At 41.7% G+C, this 15,032-nt stretch overlaps 1 protein-coding gene across 1 annotated transcript in view; it reads right to left on the bottom strand.

Annotated features, from left to right (window-relative positions):
* Positions 1-15,032, bottom strand: part of LOC126260574 (uncharacterized) — a 105,570-nt gene that overhangs the window by 15,549 nt on the left and 74,989 nt on the right. The window lies entirely within an intron of this gene.

Below are 15,032 nucleotides of genomic sequence, written 5' to 3'. Positions count from 1 at the left end.
ACTTCGTTTCGAAACCAGCCACGTGGGATTAGCCGAGCGGTCTAAGGCGCTGCAGTCATGGACTGTGCGGCTGGTCCCGGTGGAGGTCCGAGTCCTCGCTCGGGCATGGGTGTGTGTGTGTTTCCCCTTAGGATAATTTAGGTTAAGTAGTGTGTAAGCTAAGTCGAAACAAAGCCCCGAGAGTAGGCAACATTCCATTAGAACTACTGACAGCCTTGGGAGAGCCAGTCCTGACAAAAATCTACCATCTGGTGAGCAAGATGTACGAGACAGGCGAAATACCCTCAGACTTCAAGAAGAATATAATAATTCCAATCCCAAAGAAAGTAGGTGTTGACAGATGTGAAAATTACCGAACTATCAGTTTAATAAGTCACAGCTGCAAAATACTAACGCGAATTCTTTACAGACGAATGGAAAAACTGGTAGAAGCCGACCTCGGGGAAGATCAGTTTGGATTCCGTAGAAATGTTGGAACACGTGAGGCAATACTGATCCTACGACTTATCTTAGACGAAAGATTAAGGAAAGGCAAACCTACGTTTCTAGCATTTGTAGACTTAGAGAAAGCTTTCGACCATGTTGACTGGAATACTCTTTCAAATTCTGAAGGTGGCAGGGGTAAAATACAGGGATCGAAAGGCTATTTACAATTTGTACAGAAGGCAGATGGCAGTTATAAGAGTTGAGGGGCATGAATAGGAAGCAGTGGTTGGGAAGGGAATGAGACAGGGTTGTAGCCTCTCCCCGATGCTATTCAATCTGTATATTGAGCAAGCAGTAAAGGAAACAAAAGAAAAGTTCTGAGTAGGTATTAAAATCCATGGAGAAGAAATAAAAACTTTGAGGTTCGCCGATGACATTGTAATTCAATCAGAGACAGCAAAGGACTTAGAAGAGCAGTTGAACAGAATGGACAGTGTCTTGAAAGGAGGATATAAGATGAACATCAACAAAAGCAAAACAAGGATCATGGAATGTAGTCGAATTAAGTCGGGCGATGCTGAGGGAATTAGATTAGGAAATGAGACACTTAAAGTAGTAAAGGAGTTTTGTTATTTGGGGAGCAAAATAAGTGATGCCGGTCGAAGTAGAGAGGATAAAAATGTAGACTGGCAATGGCAAGAAAGCATTTCTGAAGAAGATAAATTTGTTAACATCGAGTATAGATTTAAGTGTCAGGAAGTTGTTTCTGAAAGTATTTGTATGGCGTGTAGCCATGTATGGAAGTAAAACATGGACGATAAATAGTTTAGACAAGAAGAGAATAGAAGCTTTCGAAATGTGGTGCTACACAAGAATGCTGAAGATTAGATGGGTAGATCACATAACTAATGAGGAGGTATTGAACAGAATTGGGGAGAAGAGGAGTTTGTGGCACAACTTGACCAGAAGAAGGGACTGGTTGGTAGGACATGTTCTGAGATATCAAGGGAGCACCAGTTTATTACTGGAGGGTAAAAATCGTAGAGGGAGACCAAGAGATGAATACACTAAGCAGATTGAGAAGGATGTAGGCTGCAGTAGGTACTGGGAGATGAAGAAGCTTGGACTGGATAGAGTAGCATGAGAGCTGCATCAAACCAGTCTCAGGACTGATGATCGTAGCATTTAAGTCCCATAAGATTCCACACACATCTGAACATTTTGTTTCGAAACCTATCAGAAAATCCAGAGATCCTGGTCCCACGTAAAATATGCTAGCGGCAAGACACAGTCAATCCCTTCTCTGCGCTATGGGAATGGAAATACTATCGACGACAGTGCTGCTAAAGCAGAGTTACTACACACAGCCTTCCGAAACTCCTTCACCACACAAGACGAAGTAAATATTTCTGAATTCGAATTCACTTAATAAAAGTAAATCTTCCGGTCCAGATTGCATACCAGTTAGGCTCCTTTCAGATTACGCTGGTGCAATAGCTCCAAACTTAACTATCGCATACAACTGCTCACTCGAAGAAAAACCCGTGGCCAAAGACTGGAAAGTTGCACAGGTCATATTAATATTCAAGAAAGGCAAAAGTAATAATCCACTAAATTACTGGTCCATATCTTTAACATCGATAAGCAACAGGATTCTGGAACGTATATTGTGTTCAGACATAATGAATTACCTTGAAGAACGGTCTATTCATACATAGTCAACACGGATTTAGGAAATATCTTTCTTGTGAAACTCACACGAAGTGTTGTGTGCTATCGATAAAGGGTTTCAAATTGATTCCATATTTATAGATTTCCAGAAGGCTTTTGACATCGTACCTCACAAGCGGCTTGTAATCGAATTGCGTGCTTGTGGAACATCATCTCAGTTATGCGACTGAGGTCGCATTTCATATTACCTGACGGGAAATCACAGAGTAAAACAGGAGTGATTTCTGGCGTTCCCCAAGGCAGTGTTACAGGCCCTCTGTCGTTCCTCATCTACGTGAACGATTTAGGGTCCAATCTGCTCAGCAATCTTAGGTTGTCTGCTGATGATACTGTCGTTTATCGTCTCGTAAAGTCTTCGAAGATCAAAACTAATTGCAAAACTATTTAGAAAAGTTGTCTGTAGGGTGCGAAAATTAGAAATTGGTCCTAAATAATGAAAGGTGTGAGGTCATTCGCATGAGTGCTAAAAGGAATACGTTAACTTCGGTTACACAATAAATCAGTCAAATTTAAAAGCCTAAATTCAACTAAATGAAAGGAACTACAATTACGAACAACTTCAGTTGGGAAGAACACAGAAAACTTCATGGCGAAGACGAAATAAAGACTGCGTTTTATTGGCAGAACACTTGGAAAATGCAACAGATCTCAGAAGAGACTGCTTGTCCGTCATCTTTTGGAGCAATGCTGCTTGGCGTGGGATGCTTACCAAATATAATTCAAGGAGTAAATAGAGAATTCTCAAAGAAGGGCAGCACGTTTTGTATTATCGAGAAATAAGAGACAGAGCGTCACGAACATGATACAGGATTTGGGATGGACATCAAAAACCAAGGCTGTTTTCGTTGCGGCTGGACCTTCTCACGAATTTCAATCACCAACTTCCTCTCCGAGTGCTAAAATAGTTTGTTGGTGCCAACCTAAGTAGGGAGAATTCATCATTATAATAAAATAAGGGAAATCAGACCTCACACGGAAAGATACAGGTGTCAGTATTTCGGCGCGCTGTTCGAGAGTGGAGTAACAGAGAATTATTGTGAAGGTGGTTCGATAAATCCTGTGGCAGGTACTTGAGTGTGATTTGCATGGTGGGCATGTAGATGTAGAATTTTTGTTCGTAAAATTGCATTGGTCTGAAATATTGTGTTATTATAGAAAATGGGAAAATCGATCAGTGCCATTTTAATAACAAGGACAGAGACGAGCAACAACAAATGGCAGAATAATTGGTACAGCATTACTGAGACAGTAATGTACCTGTTACCATGTGGTGTAACCTGGTACATGTTACGCGTGTACATATAGCGTGCGAGACTTGCCCCATTGGGCCTCTTTGGTAGTTTTTCACTGTCGTCATCGAATATCAGTAGTATTACAGAATGACGTCATCCCTAGTCTTCAAGTAGCTTGTGAAGTGCAGTATTAATGAAGTACAATGTTCCATCTGTTTTAAAAGATTGAAAGGAATGGCAACAATCTGGACACATAATGTAAGGCAAAACCGTGAAACCTAACAGTTCATTTATAGTTTACAATAAAAATAGAAGGTAGCTGATCTTCTGCCTGTGTCTACTGCATAACATCCCTTTATCTGCTTGTAGCCCTAGAAAACAGACAACTTAACACGAGAAATACAGTTCTCCAACGTCAGTTTTCACTCTTTAGCACTTATTATTCGCAATGTCCAGATAGTGGTATCGACTCCGATTACAACACGATTTTTGAATTTCACAAAATTAGAATCAGCAGGAGAATACTGGTGATTTTTTTGTAGTAGTCAAGCACTTATCACTTCTCGAGAAAAGTAGCGAAGGGTGGATGGGTTAAGTTTTCTTTTATTTGCATATGTAATGTTTTGATTCTATGTGTCTTGAAACGCAGGAAGTAAAAATTTTTAAAAAAAATTTTCTACGTTTATTACGTGAAATAATAAGTATTTAAAAAATGGAAAATCGGTTATTTCAGAAACCGGTTATTTTGAGCGGTATTAATAGTCTGGTTAAACTGGCATGTAAAAAAAAAGATATAACCGAAAACCGGTTTTTTTCAGAGATAAACGCCATCTCTAGCACGTCTCAATCACCCTGAGCTAAGCTATTGGAGACCGACGAAGACTCTCCCGTGTACTTCTTCTTTTTCTTGTGTCTTTCTCCTGCGTCGGCGCAGGGTTGGCAAGGTTATTAATGGATTTGGCATGGTTAATATAAACAGTGACTGGATACGTCTCCTGTCGTCTCCACGTCACCCCCTGGGACGGAATATGTGCACTCCAACCGTCTGTGTATAGTATTATTCGTCTGAAAGTGGGCGAAAGCTTTCAAAGTATTTGAGAATCGTGTAACTGAGGTGGGACTTGGGTATGGGCCCGGTATTCACCTAGTGATGGGGTGGACAATTGTCCGCAGCTCGTGGTCGTGCGGTAGCATTCTCGCTTCCCGCGCCCGGGTTCCCGGGTTCGATTCCCGGCGGGGTCAGGGATTTTCTCTGCCTCGTGATGACTGGGTGTTGTGCGATGTCCTTAGGTTAGTTAGGTTTAAGTAGTTCTAAGTTCTAGGGACTGATGACCATAGATGTTAAGTCCCATAGTGCTCAGAGCCATTTGAACCACTTTTTTTTGGCGGACAATTGTTTTGGATCAGCGGCCACTTCGTGGAAGTGGAGATTGGGGGAAGATTGTATCTTTTAAAATGATAGCATTCATTAGTTAACTTTTGATTTCAGAAATAAATTCTACCATAAAAAGCAATAAATATAAATAAAATAGTCATACTTACATTCTAATTTCATGTCACCTGCATCTGCAAACATGTTTAGTTTTATAGCCAGTTTAATAAGACGAATGTTCCCTCCCACACTTTTGTTCAGCTTTTAGGCTTCCGTGCCTCAGTCTGTAAACATGGAACCCTTACACATAGGATCGCTTTGTTGTCCGTCTGTCTGTCTGTTCGACTGTTAAGAACCATTTTTATCAGCGCAAATTTAAGTCACACGTTAGTATCTACGGTTCCTTGGCGGGTAAAAATTTTAAGTTTGTAATTCAATTCAGTCAAAAGATATGGACATTTATGTCCCATATCTTGATACTTGAAAACTCTCTCATTAAAACCTAGAGGGGAGGGCACTCCCGCTTGAAGTGGAATCATAAAATTTCAGAGTAAATGTGGAGGAAAAAAAATCACAAAATGGTTAATTTGTAATCATATCACACGAATAAAATATTTCTTTTGTAATTTGTAATCCTACTTCAAACTTGAAACTGAAACATTGTCGAAAGCCTCGGAAACCACTGGACCGATATCTTGCCTATATCAATGTCGACAACCGGCAAAAATCGTCAAGATCATCGATTCCCGGAATGGATGAACTGTCTTTATACGTAATTAAGTATGTACTTAGTACGCACTTAGTATGCACTTAGTACGCTAGTCCTACTGGCACCTGGGCAATTTTTTTGAACCGTCTGTCTATCCGTCTGTTACGAACCCTTTTCCGCAGGAACGGCTAGCGTATTGAGTTCAAATTTATGTCACGTATTAACGTCTAAGGTCTCTGGGTGGTGTGCAAATTTTAAGCTTCTAAGTCAATGCAATCAATTATTGTCACTTATTTTGAAACTCGCAAACTCACTCATCAAAAGCTATGGGATACTTCCGTTGACCTACAATCATGAAATTTGTCAACAAGCAACGTTTCACACTACAAGTAAAGAAAAAAGTCCGAAAATCGTTAATTTGTAATTATATCACACAAAATAAATTCTTTTTAGTCATTTTTTATCCATCTGCCTGTGTGTTCGTTTGTTAAACCCTGTTTTCTCTGGAATCGGCTGATGCATCAAGTTCAAATTTATGTCACATATTAAGATCTATGGGCCCTTGGTGGCGTAAAAAATTTAAGCTTCTGAGTCAATGCGCTCAAAAGATTAGGTCATTTATGTCATATATTTTGATACTCGCAAACTCATTCATTAAAACTTATAGAGTACTCCTCGTTGATCTAGAATCATGAAATTCGGCAAAATGCAAGATTTAAAATGGTTCAAATGGCTCTAAGCACTATGGGACTTAACATCTGAGGTAATCAGTCCCCTAGACTTAAAACTACTTAAACCTAACTAACCTAAGCACATCACACACATCCATGCCCGAGGCAGGATTCGAACCTGCGAGTGTAGCGGCAGCGCGGTTTCGGACTGAAGCGCCTAGAACCGCTGCAAGGTTTCACAGTATAAGTAAAAGTTAAAAAAAATCTGAAACTTTTTAAACTGTAACTGCATCACATAAAAATATCCTTTTGCCATTTGAAGATACACTGCATTCATCATCCGTCAAAAGCATACTAGACGACCATTACGCACGCAAACGTAAAATGTAAGTTGCATTCATGTTTTAATAAGTAAATAAAAATGTTACATTAAATCTTCACTCTTTCATATATAAACTGAAGGCCTCTGCCCGCTTCTTTTTTGTATGTCCGGGCTAGTTGGAGGAACTACTGAAGAGATTTTGATACAGTCTTGGAATCTCCGGGACCAGTATCATGCCAGTATCAATATAGATAAGAGGTATAAATTGATTCCGAGGATGGATGAACTATATTTTTGCAAGTTAATGTTTCTCAAAGAGCATCGATATTTACTCTCACTGATTCAAGCAAGAAAAATGGTTCAAATGGCTCTGAGTACTATGGGACTTAACATCTGAGGTCATCAGTCCCCTAGAACGTAGAACTACTTAAACCTAACTAACCTAGAGACATCACACACATCCATGCCCGAGGCAGGATTCGAACCTGCGACCGTAACAGTCGCGCGGTTCCGGACTGAAGCACCTAGAACCGCTCGGCCACACCGTGAAGCAAGAAAACCTTTACTTATAAATGTGTATATACCCAAGAAGGAGCACATTTTCCTAGCAAGTTTCTTCATTTATGGAAATTTTTCAGCTAACAACTAATGTCACAGTATTAAACATTTCTTTCACAGAGTGATCTGACTGCATGTGAATAAGTTCAAGGTGCAGTTCCTGAGGCGCTGGGTCAACATCAGACGGTTATGGGATATGATTGCATATTGAACTGAGGTTCAGTTTTCTTCAAGGCCGGAAATCTTCTTGTGAACTCGTCCTCCAAAGTCTGCAGATGATTCGTAGTCTTAGCAGAAACAGTTTCAGGCATTATCTGTTTTCCTAATAAAGGGAAATGACATAAATTGCCTTTACTTACTTGCCTTGCATGTAGACCTACTTTTGCTTTGAATGATTTTACTTGTGACCATATTTCATGTGCAAATGATCCTTTTCTCTACAATTGCACATTCAGTTCATTGACATTGTGAAACATATCGGCAGCAAACATCATTTCATATGTACGCTCCTCACATCCTACATTTGTAACAAAATTATAAGATATTCTTTTTGCGTCCAAAAATAAGAGGATTTCATTTTGGCCCGATGAACCAACTTCACAGGCTGGATCTTCTCCACGGGGAGTAGTTTGGCGAACACTTGATTAAGAGATCCTCACACTTTCGATAATATTGTCACATCGTCAATATACTGACATCCTGATAGCGTGTGCTGACGTATTGTCAACGCTAGAAATTTTGACGAGCAGTATTGATGATCCCAAAGGTGTGCTCCAAGTAAGCTTACATGTACCGAGCGTGTGAGACAGGGATTGACGTTTTGCAAGATTCACCACTCAGGTGTTGAGAGATCTTCATGAGCCAGCCATACGGGGTAGCGTGCGCTGTTTATGTTTTTAGTGAGTCTTTGCGAACATTATTCTTCAGTTTCAACTAGTCAAGTAGCCTTCTAACACAAAGGAATTTTAATAGGATAGTGCGGCGGTAGTCCTTGCATTTATCACTTTAAGATGAGGAACATTCACTGTGGCTTTACGTTATTTATTACTCTGAACAAGTTGTAGGCCTGTTAGCTGCTGAATTGCACAGCAGTGTAGGAAAAAAAAGACTTGTACTGCGAAAAGTACCTTATTTATTAAGTTATCGGCTGTGGACAATGGTAATGGGCAAGTTGGTTGTTTTGGGAAATTGCGTAGCATAATTTCAATAAAATATAAGAAATAAGATATTTCAGGTACACTCATTCTGATTTATTTATTCAGATAAGTCCTTATTTTCATATATTTCTAGAGTAACGGCATATTTTTAAAATCGTAAGTTCTGTAGAAAATTTTATTCTTAATAATAAGTCAATAGGTACGTAACACTGCCTATTCGCAAACTGAGTGCTCTTAACATGTCTTAGCAGTGACTTACCACTGTTTACTTGCTGGGCGAGTTGACAAAGCATTGCTGCGAAACCTCTCGAAAATGAGAATATAAAAGGTCTGAGTTTTTTCAGTTTATGATTCTAAAATTTGCAGTACCAATTTTTGCAATAATAGAAGTATAACTACGGAGGTGCAACTTACCGATTTCGGCAATGTCGTTTTCCACCTCCATACTCTTAGCGCAATGCAGGATGTTCATGTGACCGAACGGTGCTATTTATCCCGTTATTAAATTGGGAAACGTTCCACTGTGTGCACTTTCGCCCAACAGGTACACCAGAGGGGGTAAGGAGAAGCAAATGCAGGCCGTTGAAAAGGCAAGGCGACGGACGGGCATCCCTACATGCTCGGGGCGGCTGCCTGCGTATTGGACTGTTGGCTCGGTTGTGCTTTGGTAGTCTCAGAGTAAAGGACAGATATACAAAGAAGAAAGGAAACGATTGAATAGTTATTGTGTTCGTTACGGGAGAGAACTCGAATTAAACTATGTGTGATGTTGAGCGGAGATTTGAGTATGTGGACGATCTGTCGATCTGTGTACAGAACATTAAGGTATCAGTCTGCTTGTAGAAGCGTTCTGTTAAATATAACAGTTATTACAAGAAACTTCCTCTGCTCCTTGATAGTTTTGGCAGGAGACGTGGGTTCCCTTTACAGCAGCAACTCGACGTGGCATGGACTCAAAAAGTCGTTGGAAGTCCCCTGCAGAAATACCGAGCCATGCTGCCTCTTTAGCTGTCCATTGTTGCAAAAGTGCTACCGGTGTGGGTTTTTGGGCACCAACTGATCTCTCGATTATGTCCCATAAATATTCGATGGGGTTCATGTTGAGCGATCATGGTGGCGAAATCATACGCTCAAACTATTCAGAATGTTCATCAAACCCATTACGAACAATTGTGGCCCAGTGACATGTCACATTGTCATCCATAAAAATTTCGTCGTTGTGTGGGAACATGAAGTCAATGAATGACGCATATGGTCTCCAAGTAGCCGAACATAACCATTTCCAGTTAATGATCGGTACAGTAGGACCACAGGATCCAGTCCATTCCATGTAAACACAGCCCAAACCATAATGGAGTGAACACCAACTTGCACAGTGTAATGTGGGTCCAGGGCTTCGTGGGGTCTGCGCCACACTCGAAACCTACCATCAGCTCTTACCAAGCGAAATCGGGACTCATCTGACAAGGCCACAGTTTTTCAATCGTCTAGCCTCCATCTGATACGGTAACGAACCCAGGAGAGGTGCTGCAGACTATGTCGTGCTGTTAGCAAGGGCATTCGCATCGGTCGTCTGCTGCCATAGCCCATTAATGACACATTTCATTGCACTGGCCTAAAGGATATGTTCATTGTACGTCCCACATTGATACTATTCAGCCCGCATCTCGTGGTCGTGCGGTAGCGTTCTCGCTTCCCACGCTCGGGTTCCCGGGTTCGATTCCCGGCGGGGTCAGGGATTTTCTCTGCCTCGTGATGGCTGGGTGTTGTGTGCTGTCCTTAGGTTAGTTAGGTTTAAGTAGTTCTAAGTTCTAGGGGACTGATGACCATAGATGTTAAGTCCCATAGTGCTCAGAGCCATTCCACATTGATACGTGCATATCGCTATCCCATGACCTTTGCACATTAGGGTATTGTTGGAGCATGGTTATCAGGTACTGAGAAGCAGGCCCTGATCAGCAGTAAAGTATATTAGGCGATCGCAATATTTTGAGGGTACAAGACTGGCAATTCGACAGATACTAGTATGCAGTATAGAGGTGGTAAGGAAACTAACCCTAATATTGGAACAAATCCAGTTCTAGTCCACTTTGCATTGTTGCTAGATGTATCCAAGATAGCGGCGATGACGTCATCCAAGATGGCGTTTTGTAGACTTGGCAACAGCGCATGATGTCATCCAATGATGGCGGCAGTGACGTCAATCAATATGGCGGATTTTGGCGCGAAGTTCAAATTCCAGCTCAATAATGCGCCACACCACTCTTATCTCTACCAAGCAAAGAAAATAGCGGGAAAAAACTACTTCTCTTTATTAGCTAACCAATTTCAAGCAGATGTGTTCGCCACTAGGTCTGGATTCCAACTGGCTTACTTCATATCGGTGCCACCAGAGGCACTCTCCTGACATCAGGTGATGACGCAAGTACTGTTATTCAAGATGGCTGCACCCAGTGTGTCCACCGTGAGCTCCAGAGCCCAACTGTCTTAGTTTATATCGTGGCTACCAGAGGGCATTACCGTGACATCTGGTGATGACACAAGATCATCTGCTCTCTCTCTCTCTCTCTCTCTCTCTATCTCTCTCTCTCTCTCTCTCTCTCTCTCTCTCTCTCTCTTGCATTATAACCGGACACACACCACATCATCAGCCCACGAGCAAGTGGCCGCTGACGCCACAGCCTCCAGCCTAGACCTTTATATGCCCGCCTGTAAATATTCTAACTAAAGTAACACCTACATCATGCATCTAACATATTAATTAGCTAAGTACTTAAGTCCATTTCAATTTTAATCATATTCAATAAGTCAATTTACAGTTTCAATATTCAATGATCAAATGAGAAGTTCCACATTTTCCCACTTTGAGCGCAGTGTTCATTCATGACCTAACCTAGAATGGGGCACTCCTATTGGCTACTGCTTTAGTCTCCAGTAGAGCGCACAGACGACCCCAACGACGTGGCGTGGCCATCAGCTGTCAAGTCATGCACAGGCCCCCGCCCGGCTCCAGCAAGCATGAGGCGGCGACATCTCATTCATACTTCATTTCTAAGAAATTCCTATCCAAACACGTCTTCACCTATACACACAAGCTGACGTGATCGGGCGGGAGCACAGACATGAGCTGCCACCGAACACAGGCAAAAGTTGTATGTAGGCGGCGTTGATGACGTGATCAGACAGGGGCAATGGCTTATTTACAGAGCGTGCCCTCCAAGCAGAGCCGAGCGCGTGGGGCATTTCTCGCTACCCTCACTCTAACTGCAGTCTGGTGAAAGCGCTGCAGAAATCTATTCCAGAATAGCAGAACCTGCATTCTCCTTAGCGATTCTAATGGACCATACGTGACGTTTGACTGACGATTCGTCGCCCGTAGCTACTTACCATCGCAAACGCATCAAGCAACGTTATTAATCTTATATTCAAGCCACATTGCTATCTAAAATAATAACCAAGTGTAACTCTAATTCCACAGCCCCCCAGAAATACTTAACGCGCGCTTTTGTACTAGTTTTCGTCTTCTCTCAGCTTGTATGCACGGAAATTCTTTCCCTAACGTGACCTCTTTACGAAAATAACGCACAATAACGTCCAACGCAGTCTTCCTCGCGGCCCTAACGTGATACCGACACCATCACGTGATACCCCCCAGCTCACAACATACGCAAATGTTCGCACAGCTATGTAGAGGCTCCCATATCCCAGCACAAAGCATGTTAATCAATCCAACATTATCATTTGCTCTTATCGAATTTACCCGCCGAATTACTGATGCCACCGGTATCGAAGCACCATCCACCTATTCTTTCTGGGGGCTTTCAGTGGTTATTTTACACAGATCGCTAAATTGAATTTACAGTTAAACGCGAAAAATTGTCTCCACATTATTAAATACATGCCAGACTCACAAGAATATTGCAAGTCAGGAATATATTTACCACTGCAACTACAATTAAATATTACGATTCCTGCTACAGTCTGACACCAATCAATGTACAGGTAATCTCTCCTCCTGATGAATGTGCTTCAGTATCTATAGAGAATATAATTTTCCACTTAAAAACTCTCACTCATTCCCTCGTCATTATCAATCTGCTCAATCTATACGTCCCTCACGATAGGACACACAGTCACCCTCTCTAGTCATGCCATAACATAAACCATACTAACTTGACAATGCGATGTATACAAATTTTACACAATGTAAGTCACACTAACTTTACAATACAGTATATACACATTTTAGACAAACAGTGCAGTTATCGTTTATATCTGTACAGCACCCGAAAAAATTACCGTATGGCTACACTCACACATGCTATATCTTATGATGCTCCCCAGTCCTAGGGAAGCGCCATCAGCCTTTTCTTTCCTTCTACAGATGCGACATTCTGCAGTAATAAACTACTTTACACTGATCACTACTTTGCACCGACAACTTATCCTCGCAAAGTGTGACACAGACAGTCAAATACATAAAGACACCTACTCATTTACACTCTCCTCCCACTGTGGCCAGGAGCTTGAATATTAGTGTGTGAAACTGATCTCCAACTCAGCCATATATCAACACGTACCATGTCGATGTAGTAAACATACAATTCCAATGCTACACCATACAAAATTAATCCTTTTACATCAGAACGCCATCATTGAATCGAAGTCACTCTCAGAACTGATGTACAAAGACAGACTCGTTTCCCCCTCGGTACAAATGCGCTACTGTTTATGGTCCGGACCTGCCTGCTTGTTTGCGTTTCTACAGACATCTGCAAACTCTGGAATTACAAGAACACACCTATTTTCACCATAATATTATATCATTTTCGGAGTACTTTTCGATATCATGCACACAGCAGTAGCCTACCGATCGCTAGCGCACCATAATTCAGAACATATATACTCGAAATTCTTTATCTGCAAACCCGAAACTTTAGTTACATCGAGCATGCTCTAGACCACTGACTAACTAGAAACAAACATATGAAAAATCATATTTCCACCAGCGAATACCGACCTCGCTGATGTAACAGATTCCAAATCATCCCTATAATTTACAAGACAACTAAGGTTTACATCTACATCTACATCTACATGATTGCTCTGCAATTAACATTTTTAAGTGCTTGGCAGAGGGTTCATCGAACCACAATCATACTATCTCTCTACCATTCCACTCCCGAACAGCGCGCGGGAAAAACGAACACCTAAACCTTTCTGCTCGAGCTCTGATTTCTCTTATTTTATTTTGATGATCATTCCTACCTATGTAGGTTGGGCTCAACAAAATATTTTCTCATTCGGAAGAGAAAGTTGGAGACCGAAATTTCGTAAATAGATCTTGTCGCGACGAAAAACGTCTTTGCTTTAATGACTTCCATCCCAACTCGTGTATCATGTCTGCCACACTCCCTCCCCTATTACGTGATAATACAAAACGAGCTGCCCTTTTTTGCACCCTTTCGATGTCCTCCGTCAATCCCACCTGGTAAGGATCCCACACCGCGCAGCAATATTCTAACACAGGACGAACGAGCGTAGTCTAAGCTGTCTCTTTAGTGGACTTGCTGCATCTTCTAAGTGTCCTGCCAATGAAACGCAACCTTTGGCTCGCCTTCCCCACAATATTATCTATGTGGTCTTTCCAACTGAAGTTGTTCGTAATTTTAACACCAAGGTACTTAGTTGAACTGACAGCCCTGAGAATTGTACTATTTATCGAGTAATCGAATTCCAACGGATTTCTTTTGGAACTCATGTGGATCACCTCACACTTTTCGTTATTTAGCGTCAACTGCCACATGCCACACCATACAGCAATCTTTTCTAAATCGCTTTGCAACTGATACTGGTCTTTGGATGACCTTACTAGACGGTAAATTTCAGCTTCATCTGCGAACAACCTAAGAGAACTGCTCAGATTGTCACCCAGATCATTTACATAGATCAGGAACAGCAGAGGTCCCAGGACGCAACCCTGGGGAACACCTGATATCACTTCAGTTTTACTCGATGATTTGCCGTCTATTACTACGAACTGTGACCTTCCTGACAGGAATTCACGAATCCAGTCGCACAACTGAGACGATACCCCATAGGCCCGCAGCTTGATTAGAAGTCACTTGTGAGGAACGCTGTCAAAAGCTTTCCGGAAATCTAGAAATACGGAATCAACTTGAGATCCCCTGTCGATAGCGGCCATTACTTCGTGCGAATAAAGAGCTAGCTGCGTTGCACAAGAACGATGTTTTCTGAAACCATGCTGATTACGTATCAATAGGTGATTCATAATGTTTGAATACAGTATATGCTCCAAAACCCTACTGCAAACCGACGTCAATGATATAGATCTGTAGTTCGATGGATTACTCCTACTACCCTTCTTAAAAACTGGTGCGACCTGCGCAATTTTCCAATCTGTAGGTACAGATCTATCGCTGAGCGAGCGGTTGTATATGATTGCTAAGTAGGGAGATATTGTATCAGCGTAATCTGAAAGGTACCTAATCGGTATACAATCTGGACCTGAAGACTTGGCCGTATCAAGCGATTTGAGTTGCTTCGCAAGCCCTAAGGTATCTACTTCTAAGAAACTCATGCTAGCAGCTGTTCGTGTTTCAAATTCTGGAATATTCCATTCGTCTTCCCTGGTGAAGGAATTTCGGAAAACTGCGTTCAATAACTCCGCTTTAGCGGACAGTCGTCGGTTAACAGTACCGTCGGCACTGCGCGGCGAAGGTATTGACTGCGTCTTGCCGCTTGTGTACTTTACATACGACCAGAATTTCTTCCGATTTTCTATCAAATTTCGAGACAATGTTTCGTCGTGGAACCTATTAAAGGCATCTCGC

Source organism: Schistocerca nitens, chromosome 5 (genome assembly GCF_023898315.1).
Source record: "Schistocerca nitens isolate TAMUIC-IGC-003100 chromosome 5, iqSchNite1.1, whole genome shotgun sequence".
In the NCBI taxonomy this organism is placed as follows: Eukaryota; Metazoa; Arthropoda; class Insecta; order Orthoptera; family Acrididae; genus Schistocerca; species Schistocerca nitens.
This window is presented reverse-complemented; position numbering and strand designations above follow the sequence as displayed.